The sequence below is a fragment of the Dipodomys spectabilis genome, unplaced genomic scaffold (assembly GCF_019054845.1).
Source record: "Dipodomys spectabilis isolate Male_0828 unplaced genomic scaffold, ASM1905484v1 ptg000047l, whole genome shotgun sequence".
NCBI lineage: Eukaryota > Metazoa > Chordata > Mammalia > Rodentia > Heteromyidae > Dipodomys > Dipodomys spectabilis.
The window spans coordinates 1,289,562-1,309,103 of NW_024870724.1; the positions used below are offsets into that span (position 1 = coordinate 1,289,562).

Below are 19,542 nucleotides of genomic sequence, written 5' to 3' on the forward strand. Positions count from 1 at the left end.
AAGTCCTGGGTCTCAGATAGGATTAAGAATGCATGGGCCAACCTGTGGCCATGGGAATAGGTTGTTATCATGTGAGCCCAGTTATACCTGTCATCATACACTGAAGAAAATACACAATACATCCATGAATAGAATACAAATTAGAATAACTACACTAAATGCAAAATACAGTCCACTCACGGATTTGAATATACATCCCATGTTTAAATGATGCCTTCTGGACAATTGTGGCCCCCCTGGTGCTCGATATTTGTTCTTGGGAACCGACCAGCTCTTAGTGGCTCACAGTCTGGTGTGATCACGTGGACCCATTGGGCAGTTGGGCCTCCTAGGCCCAAAGTTCAAATCCCAGCACTGCCACAATTCACCCTGATGTGAGAAGCAAGTCATTGCACCAGTTTTCCTGTGTCGTGCAAGTCCTGGGTCTCAGCTAGGATGGAGAATGCATAGGCAACTCTATACTCATGGGAATAGGTTGTCATGCAGGTCACCACAGTTATATCTGTCATCCTATAATAAAGAAAATACACAATACATCAATGAATATGACACAAAATAAAGAGAATGACTACACCGAATGCAAGATGCTGCCCATCCATGTATGGAAATATAGATCTTCGGTTTAAATGATGAATTTATGACTATATTGGCGCCCACCAGGGCTTCATCTCAGGTCCTGGGAACGGTCTACCTCCTTAGTGCCTCACAGGCTGGTGTGTTCACTATGACCCATTCACCAATTGGGCTTGCTAGACCTTGAGTTCAAATCCCAGCACTGACAAAAGATTCACCTTGATTTGAGAAGCCAATCGATCCACCTGTTTTCCTGTCCTGTGAAAGTCCTGGGTCTCAGCGAGGATGGAGAATTCTATGTAGACAACTCTATAGCCATTCGAATAGGTTGTTATCCATGTCAGCTTAGTTAGAAGCCAAGTGTGAAACTTTTTTCCTTTTCTCTGAGAGTCCTAGGTGTCAGGCATGATGGAGAACACGTCTACAAATTTAGATTCCATGTGATAGGATGTCATCAATGTAATAAAGGGAATGAGTGTCATCATAGTAAAATCAATGGTAAATAAATAAATAAAACAAAAATACAAGGAACAGCCACACCAAACGTGTATGGAGTGAACATCCATAGGTAAGTACAAATCATGTATTTACAAAGTATATAAATAGCATTTTTTCCAAGGCTAGGGCTTGAATTTTGGCTTACAGTACAGGCCTGACTTTCTTATCTTCAAATACAGTGAGCTTCCCCCTTCTTCCGCAGTGCTGCAGATTTACCCAGATTCTGAGTTCAAATACAAAGCCTGGCAGAATAAAGGGGGTGAATTGCAAGCCAGGGAGCTAACCTCTTAATTATTTTTTGCTCAGCAGGGGGCTTGAACTCAGGTTGTGGTAACTGCCTCAGCTTTGATCACTCTATGCTGGGGTACAGCCATTGGACCCACAGTAGATCCTGGAATCCTAGACCCCCAGGCCTTGTGTGGCAAAAATGTACAAAAAAAATGCAGTGAGATGGCCTTTTTATGTTTTCTTCCTTTGCACGGTGACCCTCCTGGGTCTGAATGACACTGTTGCAAAGGGTACTTCACCTTGCATTGCTGAAGGTTGTCAGACCATTGAGGAAGTCATAGGTCAACATGGCAATGTAGGCCCCGATTTCGAATCCCAGTCCTGACACCAATCAATGGCAGGAGTTACTAAGAGATTCGTTCCCATCCATGGGAATAACAAGGTAATATTATCAATGTCACAGTTGAATGAGTTGATGGTGAATGATGCTCCTATAAAATTAGACAGCATCATTTCAGGAGACTGATTTTATTTAATATTTATGAAGCATTAAAAGAATACTATTACTTACAGAATGCAATAATTTCAGGATATTGATTGATTTACTTAATTGTTTGATAAGAATTGAAACAATAACATTAATTACATGTAGCATTATAAATACCCATGAATTGGTAGGAATGTAGTCTACATAACTGAATAATGTATAGACATCTCTGGCACTCTATAAGGATATATATTTATTAGTGTACTACCATCTGCATGTCAATCTGTTCTTATTTTGTCAACCGCTGGGGCTCAATCTCAGGTACTCGTAACTGCCTGTCTGCTCAATTTGCCACATGATGGCAGGCTGACACTCACTCATTCATGAATTGGGCCTTGTAGGCTGTGAGTTCAGATGCCAGTACTCCCAAAAAATGAATCGTGTAGTAAGAAGCTGATGATGACACATGTTTTCCTTCTCTGTGAAAGTCGTTAGTGTCAGGAAGGACGTGCAATACATATGCAAACCTATATCCTATGTAATCAATGTAATCACTGTTCTACGTGTCATAATAGTCAATAAAATGAGTAGTCAATACATGAATAAAACAAAAAATAAAATTAATAACTACACTGAATGCAATATGGAATCAACGTATGTATATAAATATAAATCATATATTTAAAATGTACACAAAAAGGATGTTTTCTTGTGGTGGACATCGATTTTAGGCCAAAGGAACAGACTTGAATTTCTTGAATTCAAGGAGGCAAACTTCCCCTTCCCACACAGTGCAACAGCAGGGTTACCTAGACCATGAGTTCAAATCCCAGTCCTGGCAGAAAAAAATTGGCATCTCCATGCTATGTGATGCCCAATTCGTAGGTATTTCATTTGACCTCCATTTAATGAATGTGATTGTTTAAATGCTTCATAAAGTATTAATTAATATCAACCAGTGTCCTATAATGTAATTGTGTATAATTTTATCATTGAATCATTCAAGTAGTGCCCATTTAATCATGACAAACATCATATTCCTTCGGTAATCATATGAATAGAAATGAGTTTCATAGGATCTCCTGCCATTTGTTGGTGGCAGACCAGGATTCAAACTGTGGGCTCCAGCTCCTACCACTTAAATCTGAGGATATGTAACTCACAGGTCTGTCCAAGAACATCAGCAAAACCAATGATTAGCCAGGCATCAGTGGCTCTCAGTAGTCCTCCTTAAAGCTTACAAGGCTGTGAAAGGAGGATCATGGTCAAAGTCACCCTAGGCAGGAAAGTCCTTGAGACTCCTGTCCAACTTGTGCCAAGAAAGCCAGAAGTAAAGCCATGTGACTCTAGTGGTGGAGAGCTAGCCTTGATCAAAAGCAACTCACAGATTGTGCCCAGATCCTAAGTTCAAGGTCTGGGAACAAACAGACATACACAATAATCTGTGCAGCCCTCCTGCTAAAGCAGGTCACTCTCTTGTCCCCAACTGGCTTGGACAGAGTTCTGGGGAAAGGGGGTGCTGTCATATTGACTCTGCCCATTCTGCCTGCATCACAGGATTCCAGCCACACCCCCATTGTTTCATTGTTCTTTCTGACCAATGGGATACAAGAATGGTGGCCACGCCCACATTCCATGCTGCCCAGTAGCACTGTGATTCCCTCTGTTTGTTGACAACACTACCAGCAGTTGAGGAAGGTAGAGATGGCTGAGTGGTGAGCAAGAGACTCCAGACCTAGGAAGAGAGGCCTTCCTCAGGCCCACCATGTGCCCGCCTGCGCCCCTGCCCCTCCCCCCTTCCCCATGGAGCAGGATTTCAAACCTGGTGCTTATGGGTTCAGACCCATGGATTCCTCAGGCAATGGTGTAATGGTGTGCCACGAGCTAGCTTGTGGCTCTGACCTGGTCCTGGCTGCCCTGTTCTCTGCTCAGGGCCTGAGTGTCTGTCATGCCTCTGCCATTGCTGCTTGCCCCACCTTGAGCAGTTCCCAACAACTTCTGCCAGCAACACATGTGAGCCCCGCACCCTGCTACTCCATATCCCCCTCATCTCCAACCTGGAACCACGCCTCCCCTGTGCCCCACAGTCTGGCCCACACACTGGACACAAATGTGCCCCAGGGGTGGGGGTAGGTGTTGACCCGAGTATCCCACCACCATTCCCAGCGGCTAGTGTCCCAGGATACAGGGAGATGCAGGGTTGGGTGAAGAGTGGGTGCCACAGATCCTCTGGCCTGGAGCAGTGGGAACCACACAGCCTCACATCAGCGCCCTTCCTCTCCCTGGCGGGAACCCAGTGACTTTAATCAGAGGTGGGGAGCAGCATGTCTACACCTGCCTTCTGGGGTCTATTCCTTTTTTTCTGGAGATGGGAGATGTTGGATACAGAAGATAGACACCCTTGCTGTGTGAGCCCTTGTCTTCTGTGCTCGGTCAATCTTTCACCTGAAGACAAAGAGACACAGAGAGACAGAGAGAGGGACAGAGAGAGAGAGAGAGATCATCTTTTTCCTTGTACAGCCTGACTGTGCTCAGGTGAGTAATGAGTTGGCAAATTGCAGGTGCTGCATGGATGAGACTTCTGTCACCGGTCTGGATGTGTGTGTGTGTGTGTGTGTGTGTGTGTGTGTGTGTGTGTGTGTGTGTGTGTGTGTGTGTATGTGTGTGTGTGTAGAAGTGGGTTGTAAAAAGGAGGCTGAATGTTTTGGTAACTTCTATCTGCTATCTTTGGGGCATGTATGGGCTTCACAGCTGAGGTCTGGGGGCCTGGAATGGTGAGAGGCGTGAAGGGGACACAGCACACTTAAATTACAAGAACAAGGGATCTGTGTGCAATGGAGCTGTGTACCCCCTTGGGCCTGGTTGGTGGCAGTGCGAGCTTGGGAGGACCTGGGAGTGCGGCCTGCAGGGGATAGCTTCCTAGGGGGACAGAGAGCAAGGCCAACACTTAGTGAGGATATGAATTATGCTAGTATGGAGCGCAACAGCATAGGTCAGACTCTGGGTCTTCTCATCATGATGTCTGATGGGCGAGGCCAGCCCTATTTTAAATGTTGAGCTATGATCTTCAGATCTCAGCCTCCTGAGTACCTAGGATTATAGGCATGAGCATCTGGCACTGGGACTCTGGTTCTTTATGGTTTATTAGGGTTTGACCTCAAGGCCTTAGGCTTGCCAGTCAGGTCTTCTACCATGTGAGTCAAGCTCTTCTGTCTTGGGCATTTCTGAGAAGGAGAATTAATATATGCTCAGGCTGGGCCGGATCATGGTCCTCCTATCTGTGACAGGCATGAACCACTAGGCCCGGTCTTCTGTAGTTGGGATGGTAGACATATAGCGCCACGCACAGTCATTGGTTTAGATGGATTGTCCCAAACTCAGTCCATGGCAGCCGATTCTTGACCAGAGGTGAAGCTCTGGGTTGGACCTTGACCATTCGACTTCAATCTCCTCATGTGACAGTTGTGAGGAAACAAGGGATTAATACAGAGGGATCTCTGGAGCAGGGACAGGCACAGAGGGAGGGACCATCTGATACTGTTCTTGGCAATTCTGTGAGCATATGTTAGGAAGATACCTGGAAAGATATCCGATGGTGTGTGTTATTAATGGTGCAACAGGTAAGGGATTGTGAAACAAAACATGGCTCTCTTTCTTTATTACCCTATCCCCATGAGTAACGGGATCCTTCACTTTGTTCAGTTATGAAGCTGGGGAAACTGATGCACAGAGAAGCCGGGTGAACTACTAATAACTTCCAGCTGACAGGAAGCTCGGCCTGACTTCTCTGCCATCCTTCCTAGGACAATGAGTGCTATTCAGTCCACTTCTTGTGGTGGGAAGTCCACTTCTTTTCAGTCACGGGGCTTGAACTTTGGGCCCGGGGCAGCTCCCTGAGCTCCTCAGCTCAAAGCTAGCACTCTACCACGTGAGTCACGGCACCTCTTCCAATTTTCTGGTGGTTCTTTGGAGATAAATGTCTCACAGGTGTTCCTTCCTGGGCTGGCTATAAACCACGATCTTCATATCTCAGCCTCAATTGTACTTCAGCTTATAGGCCTGAGCCACCAGCACCTGGCTTAAGTGTAATTCTGACCTTCTTTCTTTCTCTTTCACTCTCAGGAACTGATTCAATGCGTGCTGGAGGAGGTGACCCAGCATCCCCATGTGGTTGGAACCAAGGTGGCCCTCTCATTCTGGAGGTAGGCTGTGGGTCAGGAGCTGTCTCACTCAGTCTATTGTACCAGCTCCATGAGGTAAGTCCCTCTGTGCCCTGTCTACAAGGTGACAGTTATCCATTGCCCATCTAGCCTTCCTGGACTCCGTATTGTGGTCAATGCTCTTTTCTAGCAAAAATTTTCTGGTTAAAATTATGATACATAGTTACAGAATGAAAAGGTAATGCATCTTAAGAAAGTCATTTAGGGTTCTGGGAATGTGGCTTCATGGTATGGTGATTGCCTCGCATGCATGAAACCCTGGGTTCAATTCCTCATAAATAGCAAAGGAAACACTGGAAGTGGTCCTGTGCCTCAAATGGTGGACAAAAAAGATAAAAAAGAAAAGCTGAGGAATAATTCCCAAGCTCTGAGTGTCAGCTCCAGGACTGCCAAAACAACAACAGCAACAACAACAACAATGAACATTTAAATAGTAAATGAAAAATAAAGAACCCATACTTGGAATGTATAATTGCTCCTTCCATACTGATACCTGACAATAGTCCCTAATTAATGTACTTTATCTGTGTTAGGATACTGTGTTGAAAAAATATTTTGTTCATTAGGTCATATCAATTAATGCCAGGAATGTGCTTAGATGTTAGGTGATTATTTCTGGAAATTCAAAGATTCCAGGCTTTTGAGTGTGGTCACTGCTAATCACAATGAGAAGGGTAGTCTAAGTGAGATTTGGAAACTCTTTTGGCAAGTCATCGCACCAAAAAGGCAGAGGCTAATTAACAGTTGTGACAGAAGAGAAGGAATAACTCCAGATGGAAAGAAAAAATAATAGTAACTAAGGTATAGCAGAAAGCGTTCTAGGGAACTATTTTTGGTTATTGAAAAACTAGTTATCAACTAGGTTTATTCCTCATTGCCTTTAGCATTCAAAATATCCTAGGTTAGTTCTTAATCTCTGTGTGATAAATGTATCTCCTTCTATGCTGTTCTTTCATACCTGATCTCCTTTGCTTTCTAAAAATCTGTCTTTCTATATTTCTCTATGAACATTTTCTGATACTAAATACACCTACAAAGATGAAAGGGGATGTTAATATAAGAGTCCCATAGCTCATGAGTCATTAATGTAACAAAATGTGAAAGGAGGACATATTTATTGCTACCTAAATTATTCTGAAAAGCTGCAATGTCACATCATTTGGTTCAGATTTCCATTCTTTGTCTACATAGTGACATTAAGTGTACATAAATGCAAATATGAGCTGGGTGCTAGTGGCTCATGCCTCTAATCCTAGCTACTCAAGAGGTTGAGACCAGAGGATTTTGGTTCAAAGCCAGCCTGCTCAGGAAAGTCCATGAAACACTTATCTTCAATTAACCCCCAAAACCCGGAAATTGTGTTATAGCTAAAGTGGTAGAGTGCTCAGTTGAGCTGATGATCTGAGAGACAGTGCCCAGGATCAATGTTCAATCCCCACAACCAACAAAAAAAGTGCAAATATGGCTTTAAGTTTCCCCCAAAGGAATGTGAAGTCAATAGTAATCTTCCCAAATGATTTAGTAGTGCACCTACTTTGGCTGAGTTATTTGTTATGGCTTCTTGCTAAACATTTCTCTTCTTTAAAAATGGTCAGATATTAGCTATATAATAAACTTCATCTCATATTTCTTGGTTCAAAAGAGAAGTTCATACAGTTGATGTCACTTAGCTTTCTTACTGTCTTAGTTCAAAGCCAACCCAGGCAAGAGAGTCTGTCAAACTCTTATCTGTAATTAAATACCAAAAAAGCCAGAAGTGGAGTTTTGGCTCAAGCAGTAGAGTAGTAGCTTTGGGCCAGGTGGGAAAGAAAGACAACTGTTCAGGGACAGGGGCCAGTCTCTAAGTTCAAGCCCCAGAACAAGCACAAACTAAACAAACAAGAAAACAAAACAAACCCTGGGTGTTTCTTTGGGACTCTCCTTAAAATAATGGTGATCTGAGAAGAGGCTGCTTTTGCTGATCATACTCACTGGATCCTGCTTTTCTGGAATCCTTATTGTTATGGAAAACACAGGACCAGAATAAAGGAATTGATAACTGATTCCTGCAACAAGAGAATCATCTCAGGAGTGAAACATCCATGCATAAGACACTTTAAAACCTCCATATCTTTACTTCTTTGCAATAGAACACTTTTAAAACAAAGTTACTTTCTTTTGTTCTATGCTGGCCTTTAAATGGTATATTGTTTCCTTTTATAATACTCTCAACCGGAAGTTTACAGACAAGTTTTACATGAGTAAAGGACACACTCAAAAAAGTCAGAGACATAGTTTCCTTCAAGCCTTGGATTCTTTTCTTGTACAGTAAAAAGGAAAGCAATAGATAACTTCAACTTTGTCATTTCTCTATGTTCAATCTCTCTCCTGGGATCAGTTTCCACATCCATTAAAAGTTACTTCCATTTTCTTCCAGTAACAAACTATGGTGCTGCTCCAGGAAAAATATGAATGTTTTCTTGCTTCATTGAAATAGCACAAGGACACTTTTGGACATGAGGTAACACGTGTTTCAGAGCCAACTTAGTGAAGAGAAATGAAATTTAAATTGCTTATAAATACTTTATCCATGAGAACATTTTGTTCAAACTTCTTATGTGCTCTGTAAATTAAGGTGAATTTTAAATGAGAAGAATGTTCTCAGATCATTTTTTTTGAGTCTATATGCTGTGTATTAATTTCCCAAGTGTACATGAGCTAACACTAAGAGAAACAATACCAATTATAGGAGAATAAGAAGTTCTGTGTTTATGTATAAGTGTTCACTACAATATAGAAGACTCTAAAAATAAGATAACGATACATTGAAACAATAAAGCCAAGTCCAGTATGTAGATTTATGGGAGTGATATAGAGAAAGCATTATTGCTAAGTGGAACATGAAGCATGAGGCCACTCCTTTTCTAAATCACGCTTGCTATTCACCTAAATGTGCAAAAAGGAAAATGGAAGAATGATTCGGTTTCCAACGCAAGTCAGATATGGGAGAATAGATTTAACTGGAAAAAGAGAGTCCATCTTAGGAGAACAGGAATTATACTAGCAATGAACCTGGTGGCTATGATCACATTTCTTTTTTTCCTTTTCTTATATTCTTTTTTTATTGTTCATGGCACTAGAAATATGGGACAGGTTGCTGTCCCTCCGAAATGCAGCTCAAGGCTAGTGTTCTTCCACTTGAGCCACAGTACCACTTCCAGTTTTCTGGTAATTATTGGAGAAATGAGTCTCCAGGACTTTCCTACCCATGCTGGCTTTAAACCCAATCCTCAGATCTCAAAACAACTGAGTTTATGACCACATTTCTAACAGTGTACACTCAGGATATGTAATGTATAATGTTCATCTGTCTTTACACGAATTCTCAAGTTAAAAATCTGGGCTACAGGTTAGACTTTACACTCACAAAAGTGTTTGAAGTTTAAAAGTTGATACTCCTGGATAAATAAAACCTAAGAATGTAAAGGAGTCTGGGAAGTTCAATTTGCATCCAGCTTGGACAGTATAGGCTTTGCGACACTACCTATAATTAACCAGGCAAAAGCTGGAATACCACTCACGAGCAAGATTGCTGAATAACAGCTTTAGGTTTTTGCATACATACATACAATCATACACATACACACAGAGGCACTTATAGGTGCACACAAAAATACACAAATGAAACAATGCTCAGAATATGTAGAAAACATAGAAAACAATAGAAAACAGGTCTTGAGTAAGATTAGAATCAAGTGATAATTTTTATTATTAGCAAGCCCTCACCTGAACTTTCCCCCAGAAGTTGAGAATATTACATTGGTACGGACCAGAGATTGTAAGAGAGTCTAACAATCATTATTAATGGGATAGGATCCATGGAGGAATGAATCAGGGAACCCTGCAGATGCATCTGAAAATGTTCATATCCTGTGTCAAATGATAAAACATCTTTGAAAATAGTACATAAACAGTCTGAGCAGTCAGTCTAATGGATAAGATCAGAGGAGAATTTCAGAATTGTTAGTCTGTTATAGATTATATAAACAAACTATGGCAGGGCAATGTGCTACAAGTCTAGAATTCTTGCACTCAGACAGGAGATTAGAGAGTGGAATTACATAAGGATACCTTCCCTGGACAACGTGAATAATTTTGTCTCAGTAAAACAAACCAAACAACAAGAAAGGAATATACAGTTGGAAGCTTGGGCTAATTGTGTCATTATGTTTTGAGAAGTCAAGGTTCCTAATGAATGCAACTCATATATATCCTCACTTGTGTTTTAAATGCTCTCATCATTACAGAACATTCCTAGATGCAAAATAGCTCATGATTCCCATCCAAAAATTTGCAAAAGTAAGAAAGCCTCATTCTGTTGGATTCCAAATAAATGTTGAAGGATTACAAAAGCTTAAGTCTGGAGAAATAGTAACGTTTGCCTAATGTAGGACTTTGTAGACCTTGTTAAATTAGAATTTACATTTAAAATATATTTTTTGGTTTTGTTTGTAATTTCATATTCTATAGGATACTACAAAATTCTTTTTAAGTAGAGGGATTAAGTGAAAAATTCACAAATGATTCTGGCATTCTATTTGCCTAGATATTCTTTCAAGAGAGTTATAATTAGAACATAGTTAATAGATAATTCACCCAGTTCATGTATACCATATTAATGTGAATAATCCAGCAGAGTTGCCAACAAATGGATGACATTAATTTATAAATTTAGAAAAACCAATATTTTAATGGTTTGCTTTAATACGGTATGAACAGAGTAATTGTGTGACATCTACTTTCTTCTACCTATATGTAATACAGGAAGCCATTTCCTTATATACGTGCCTCTGTATAAATGAAGAAAAATGCTAGGTTTGTGGTTTGTTTTCAGTTTTGTTTTTGTTTTATGGGTTCGTCCTAGAGCTTGAACTCTTGGCCTGGGCAGTGTCTCTGAGCCTGTTTATACTCAAGGCTCGTGCCCTACCACTTCAACCTCAGTGCCACTTGAGTCTGGCTTTTGTGAAGAAGTTTTTTGGAGATAAGATTCTAAGAAACCTTCCTGCCTGGGTGGGCTTTGAACCATAATTTTCCTATCTTTGCATCCTGAATATCTATGATAGTTAAAAAAGTATAAATATAAATAATATTTGCATGTGTTCTGATCTCAAGAATACCAGTGGAGGAAAAATGATGCATTTTATTGTGGTGTTCTTTTCAGAACAAGGAGGGCCTCACATTAGCAGAGGTGTAGTCTTTTTTCAAAATAGAGATAAGGTATTCATGATGTGAATTAAGAAATTTAAAGTTGCCCCTTACAAGTTGGAAACTGTTGGGCTAGGATGACTTTATGGCATAAATCTTGGGATTGATGGTCATATTTATAATAGCTTACTCTGATAAACAATTGTTTACTCTTGAATTAATAATTACACATGCTTCATAGTCTTATCCTCTACCAGAATGTGGCTATTTTTCTGTTGACTTCTCAATCTGTAACACCCCATTAGAAAATGCATCTATTGCAGAATTACATAACATGCAAACAGGTACTGTTTTGAATCTCTCAGGAATGTTGCAAATTTAAAAATAAGTAGTTATTAGTCATACGAATTTTGAAGAACACATATATTCTGTCCTCTTAACAACTTACTTACTTTTAAAAGTTATGAGTTTCCATAGCATTAAACTGTTTTCTGTTTTAGAATGAGAAAGTACTAAATTTATTCTTTTTTGAAAAATTTGGCAATTATATTGTGAAAATATTTTCTAGTTGGATAACATTCAAGTTGATGACCCGCTGATAAAGAAGGGGTAATTAATTCAAATTAGATGCCAAATAGTATTGATTTTTAAAATATTACTACATAAAGAATATTATTTACTGTGCCAATACAGTGAAAGTATATTTTACGCAGCTTATTTTTTTCAATTTTATTATCAAAGTGATGTACAGTGGTGTTACAGTAATTGTAAGGAATTAAATCATAACTTTTCAAACTTGTTAACACTCCCTCATTTTTCTCACAGTTTTACTTCACCCCTTCACCCCTCACAAGTTTTAATGTACGTTTCCAACATATTGTCTTGTGAGTATTGCTATTGCATTGGTTTTCCTTTTGTCCTTTGTCTCACCATTATGCTTTTCCTCTTCCCTTTGCTAATTAAGGTAAATATATACACAATACAAAATGAAATACAGCAGGGATAAACCATAGGGGAAAAACCCAAAGAAATCAGAAATCACATAGTTCATCAAAAACAACAACCACAAATGAAAAAAATCTGGTTCCATATATTTGAATTCATTTTGCTTAGCATCAGCTAATATGGTTATATATACGCATAACAAAGCCACTGGAAAATAATAGCTGCATGGATACTATATCATGAAACAGCATGTTAACTTTTTGATGGTAAGGGTGGAATTAAGATTGATGAATTCGTGATTCTGATAAAGGATTTTCAAGAGTTTTAAAGTTATGACAGGTAAATTTTAATTGTTCAAAATTTTAACAACTTAGCCTATTAAGAAAATTTAAAATTGCCTGGAAGAATAGGCTTTCATGCAAAGAAATCCAAGGAAACTTAGTAGAGAGGGAGAAATGTGGATGAAGATGGCTCTTTTTCACACTAAACTATCTGACCTCAGAAACCTTGCTGTAAGTCCTGTAGGTTCCCTTGGAATTGTCTTTACCCAGGAACTATATTCTCACTGTTTGAAACAAGGTTGTATTGCAATTTAAATTCAAAGTTCTTAAAAAAATGAGGCTTCAAAATTTGTGAATTTACCTTTAATTTCCAAGCAGTTATTCTCTGAAAAAGATAATTTGAGTCAAAATATTTAGGGAGAAAGTGCCCTTCATAATGGAAGAAGGTGTTGGGATTACACATTTCTGTTTGTAACACTTTCCACAATGTCTTTGGACGTAAAGCAGTGAAACACAGAAAAAAATCTGATTGTATACTTCAAACCAATGATTTCACATTTCTAAGTGACTCACAAAAAATAATATCCTTATTAATATCAGATAGTGAAGACTTCTGTTATTTTATATGCCAAAAAGGTCAGAAAAGAATTGAGCAAATGGAAATGTTAATTAAAAAAGTTTTCTTAGAAGCCTTAGCTAAGTGTATTGTCTTCAGCAGTGAAGGGAGGTCAAAACTTTTTTATATAAATTGTGTTAGTATTTTTACTCCCTAAAGTGATTTTACAGAGCCCATTTAGCTCACTACAATGCAGAACTTATTGAATGAAGACATGAAAATAAATTCCACATCCAAATGAGGCAACTTAAAGAGTTTTAAAAAAGAAATAATGAAGATGGAGCAGTGGTGGAACCCATATAGTCCTTCAGGTTCACTAGACCTGAAGCCAAGAAGCTGTGATTAATTGGAAATCCGGCAAGAGCTAAGGGGAGGACATAGAAGTAGGACATAGAAGCATTGTCCTTTTGTAACAGACACTGTCTTCCAAGGTATGGGTGATTTAACTGTATTCTCCTCCATACATCTTGGTGAAGAAATGCAAGACCAAGAAAAAAATAATATATAGAAATAATTTTGCATGGAATAACTTCACTGTTCCTGATATGGTATCTCAGGAGAATCTTAAGAGAGAAGATAAAAGTGCAGTATTTTTTGGTTTCCTCTAAACATCTTGTTAGCAAAATATATCTTTGAGGTTAGACAATTCTGATTGAACCAACATGTGACAGAGTACTTAATTTTGACTTTAGACACAAGAAGTCTTTCAAGGTAAAAGAAAAAATATAGCCAAATATTTGTGATCACAGCTTCTTGGACAGTTTTCTGGAGACAAAGTTTTACATTAGATTTCTCCTCATTAACATATATGTTGTTTCATGGCAACCAAATGCAAGAGGGAAGTTTAATGGACTCACTTGGCCAATTAAACAGCATGAAAGAAGCAAAGGGCAAATAATATTTAATGAATTACTTTGACGACCAATTACTTTGCCAGAAGAAAGAAGCAAAAATATAATTCAAAATCAATTGACTTAAAATATGAAGAAAGAGTAGTGAAGAGAGATTAGAGAAAATATAGAGGATTGTTTTCTCTCCAGTGGAGTAATGGGTTCTTGATCTTGTTTCTTCTATTCTATCCTCACAAGCTACCAAGTGTGTCTCAGGATTGGATTATCCAGTTTAGACAGAAAACTCTTAGAAGAAAGATATTATTTGCAGCAGATTTAGGTGATTTATAACCTTAGATAATCTATTTAATTCTGTTCAAATTTCTCCCCTATCTCAAACTTCCCATTTTGAACAGCTTTGTTTGCTTTTCCCAATACAGCCCTACTTTAACTGATTAAAATTTTGAGATGCCATATTCATACTCTCTAGAGATTGTTGTTAGGTTGTAATTTTTGTGTGCTTTTGTTTCTTGTTGTGTTTTTTAACTGAATTTTAAAAGGTAGTGCAATTGTGTTACAATTAAATATATCCATCTAATTGTCTAATGCTCCTAGATTAGAGCCACTCTTTCCATCATTCCTCACCAACCCGTTCTCCAAGATTTATTTCCAATTTACCACGTCCTTTATCATATGTGCACATTGAGTATTCTAACTTTACTTGCCACTTGTTCATTATTCATTCATTCTATGTCTTTACTATAATTCCTCTCTGGTTTCAACTTCCTGATTGTCATTCTGTTAAACTGTGTATTAATACTTTGAAAGGTTTATATACATTCCATGGACTTTCAATCCTGCATATTCTTGAACTATGTCAGCCTATATTTCCATAATTGATTCATCTGCAGCAACAATTTGCAAGACTGGAGACGTGAAGCACCTAAACATGATTTTATTCTCATTCATTTAGAAGATTAATCTTTAGTCGAAAAGAAAGTTAAAAATTTATTAGAATGTATTCTTAACTACGAATTTTTATAAATGGCTTTGTACAATGGTGAGATTCTTTTATTTTACATGGAATAATATTTTCTACTACCTATAAGTTTTGGAAAAAGAAGAAAATATAATTTATTCCTAGAGAGGAATATGATAGAAATAGAAGACAGATATTATGTTTGTCATATCTCTGAAGAGTACCGATATTCAAGACTTAAAGTCATATTTCTTACTATGTTAGACAGAGGGAAAATATAAAATAACATATCATAAGGCAACTATTTTTGACTTTTTAAAATGTAACTTATTAAATGATGTAATTTATTAGCTAATGTTTGGGTTTGAAATTTAGGAGGCTGATCTATTTATCACATTTCTGGAAGGCCCTTACTGAAAAACACAAATTGTGGGTGGTACTATTTCTACACTTTAATGAAAGGTTGAATGTGTTTTGCATTAGTGTTGTGTAAATAATTCAACTCTATTGTAACTTGTTCCCTACACTTGAAAAACTTGTAATGTCACTAAGTATCATCAACTTGTCAAACGTTATTTTGGCGAATGTGATTTTGAAAAGTTTATTTGAAAAGGAATACACTTTTAGGAGATTCAATGTAGATTATCATTGGTTTGAGAGTGACATTTTTATAGCACAGAACCATGTTGTACTGAAGTCCCAGTGTTTTGAAGCACTTCTTAGTGCTTCAAATGTTTTTTCTGAATTATATTTGACCTCTAAGTCAAGTTTTCTGGGCTTTGGTAGATCAATTATGGATCTATCCTTCCAGCAACTATTTTTTGGCCAATTTATGTTGGAATAAAATCTTTCATTAATCATAGGGGTGGGGTATTAAAAATAATCTTATGACACTTTGTGAACTTGTTCACTCATATGGGCTGGTCATCTGTAAGTTGAATGTTTGAATTACAGTACTTTCTCTCAAATTTTGTGATCTCATCCTTCATTTTAAATTGCCTTGCATTTCACAATTGCTTGCTGCTAATTCCTGCATCTCAAGGAATTGGGGCCCTGAAATGAAGGAAATGAGAAATTGAGATGGGTATTCAATTATTTGTGTTGACATGTTGCATGGGCCTTGGTGGGAAGACTTGCCCCTATTATCTGATGATGCAGGCAACTGGGACCTGGGATCCTAGGACCCATGGTTACTGCAGAAGAATAATATTTTTTAGACATCTTAGCAAAATTTGGACATAATCAGTAGGAATGCTTCAGAAATATGGAGAAAAACAGCCTGGGACAAGAGAGTTAAAACAGTAAACAGAGCAGCAGGGTAAAATCCATTATAGATTAGAGGAAAACACTGTTTTTTACCATGTGGATTCAGAAGACCAAGAACAGTTACAATGTATCACAAGTTTATACTAAAAACATTGCATTGATACTTTTTATAGTCTAATATATATTTTAAACCTAATTATTTATATCCCAAATCTATTTATTGGAATAAATAAGTATCAATTTATTTGTCCAATTATCAACTAATTCCAGTAAGTTTCACTGTGTGAAATATAAAATAAGCACATATAAATATAAAATATATAACTATATATAATATAATTAAAAGACATGTGTGCTGCATTGTTCTGTTGTAGTTACTGTATCAAAGGCAACTTTGTTTTAAAGTATTATTCCATTATCTCTACCTCAGTGTTTGATAGAGTTAGACCTAAAACTTTACCATTTGTAGATTTACAGCATGGAGGCAATAGAAAACACTGTGATTAAAACATTATCAATTTAATGCCTAATAATGAGGAGAAATATATGGACTTCTGAAAATATTTGGTGATAAAAAGGCAGTAGTGTAAGTTCCTGCCTGGTTGGATGGTAGACAGGCCAGGACATTAAGTAATCATGCATACCAACAATTTTTTCACCTTCTTGGCTTTAGCTACTTTTGAAATGGAAGGTATAATAAACAATTATATTTTGATAAAATACCTTCTAGTCTGAACAGTTCTGTTTGAAATGTTCATCTCTCCATGATCCCTTGTAACCAAGATTAGTTTTGTTCCAGTAAGACAATCTATGCTGTCAGGGTAAGATGTTCTGATTGGTCTGTTCCCACATGGAAAAAGCGTAAAGGCTCAGGTAGACATTTGTGCCAGTAACACCTCATTTGGGAAAATGTCAGCTGAAGAAGTTTAGAAGTAGCTCTCAAGCAACGCTTACTTTGAATCCATTAGGTCCACAAAGCTAATTCAGTTGGATAAATAAATACTTGAAAAAGCCATCACTTTTGGACCTATCTATAAATAATTGAGAGTACGATCAAATTCCAAATCAAAAGACTTAAGATAGTCATTCACAAAAAAATTTGCAAATGTGAGTAATCAACTGATCAATATAATTTTTTCCACTATTCACAGAATTTTGGGGAAATAAGACCGATAGCATTGTTAGAAACAATAAGGTTTCCTTGTTACAAGTAGGCACCCATAGGTATAAGCCTGTATAAAGATTGCTTCATTAACTACATAATTTAGAGGATACCACATGCTTCAGCAGCATGTATACTCAAATTACAATACAGATACTAACATGGCACTTGCACAAGGATAAAATGAAAATTTGAGAAGTATTCCATATTTTTCATTCTTCAGATGCAAGAAATGAAAAACAGTTATTAAAAAGTTAATTACAAAATTACAAGTATAACAATACACACAATTCATATAATTAAATTTAGTTTGACATCAGTGTATTAAATCTTCACCTCAGATAGGCGTTTACATAACATAAACTTTACAAAAATTTTCAAATTAGACAACATTGTCATTTTATCCCAAAGAAAAAAAAATATTACGACCTAGAAAAAAAAGGAATAAAACTGTTTCTATATGGAATGCAATCGAAAGGACATGTTAATGAACCTATATATTATAAAATAATGTAGAATTCAAAGTATATCTAGGAGAAAATAAAATAAATTATGAACATTATGCAAACATAGAATATAGAATATTTTAAAATATACATTTTCATGCAAGCACCAGAAATATTTTATCTTCTGTACTACTCATTTCAACAGGTAAGTTAAAATTATTTCTGATTAAAAAATCACAAACCCTGCAGAAATCATTGTACATGTATACAAAAACTATTTAATACATTTTGACATCCAATGCAGGCAATTCACTTGGAAGAATTCTGCGGAATCCATGAATTTTTACAGTAAAATATTGGTGTTGCCAGGCACTGGTGGCTCATGCCTATAAACCCTAGCTACACAGGAGGCTGAGATCCGAGGATCATGGTTCAAAGCCAGCCTGGGAAGGAAAGTCTGTGGTATTCTTATCTCCAATAATCCACTAGAAAACTGGAAGTGGAGCTCTGGCTCAAGTGGTAGAGCACTCATCTTGAGCTGAAAAGCATAGGGATAGCTCCCAGGCCCAGGGTTCAAGCCCCATGACCGACCAAAAAATAAAAAAAGATATTGCTCTTAGGACTTAGGTGAACAATTTGTGCAGCCTTCCAAAACTTCATAGAGGTAATGATACATACTTATCTTTTTGGCAATATCAAATGCAGTTTCTTCTATGTTGTTCTTCAGGCCTGGTTTTATATAATGGTTCAAAAGAAGGAGATCCAGTGTATCTTTGCTATCTCAATTCTCAGCAGCAAGATGTGAGGGTGTCAAGAGGCCTTTAGTTTGGGCATTGGTATCTGTATCATGATGAAGTAGGAAAGAAGCCACTCTGGTATTATTCCACGTATATGCACTATGCAGGGGTGTCCAGTCATCTACAGTTATTGCATGTGCCACTTGAGACACCAACTCACTGACAATGCCTAAGTGTCCACTGTAGGCTTCTCGATGAAGAGAGGTATACTCATCGTCATCCCTACTATTCACATGAGTGGCCTTTTGGGAAAGAAGTCTCCGCACTGTAGTAAGCCGAATATTTTTGGCAGCCCAATGAAGAAACTTGCTTGGATCCTTCTCCATTTTTTTCTTGCAGTTGATACCATTCCTTACTTTTTCATGTTGTTCCTCATATTCCTAAGAATTTTCTAACCAGAGACTTTGAGTGCCAGTGAGAATGAGGTGTCCATGTATTTCCCTAATAGTTCATATTGTTTGAACTGGTCAGAAATATTCGTTGAATTTTCTGCATCTGTTTATTCACCATTATTTGTTTTCTCTTTTTCCAATTTTACTATTCGAAATTATTCTAACTGGAGAGTAGGGAATTTATGGAGAGCAGAGGAAAGATGTTCCTCCGTATTCAAACATACACACTGAAAATGAGGACCAGTGATGTCTTCATGTGCAACTTATTCTAGGAATGAGAAAATAGGATCTAATGCCTTCTATATAAATGATTTGGGAAATGGCAAAGCAAAAAGTGAAATGATGCAACCAAAAATATAAAAGCAAAATAAATTAGGATAATTATGGAACAATCATATTATCCATGAGAACCAAGAAAAGGAGAGAGAGAGAGAGACAGATGTGCAGTGACCTAGCTAGCCACAAAATCTATGCCTCTGATCAATTTATAGAGCAAACAAAATTTTATTTTTTAAAAAAGATGGAAATAGAATTCATGTAATTACTTGAAGTTATTAAATACATTTTTAGTAGCCTACATAAAGCGACATAACTTTGATCAAATTACAGAAAATCAACTAAATCCTTGATAATTCTAG

At 37.5% G+C, this 19,542-nt stretch overlaps 1 pseudogene; it reads left to right on the forward strand.

Moving 5' to 3' along the window:
• Positions 1-17,385: 17,385 nt before the first annotated feature.
• LOC122107184 lies at positions 17,386-17,482 on the forward strand (annotated as a pseudogene).
• Positions 17,483-19,542: the final 2,060 nt, after the last annotated feature.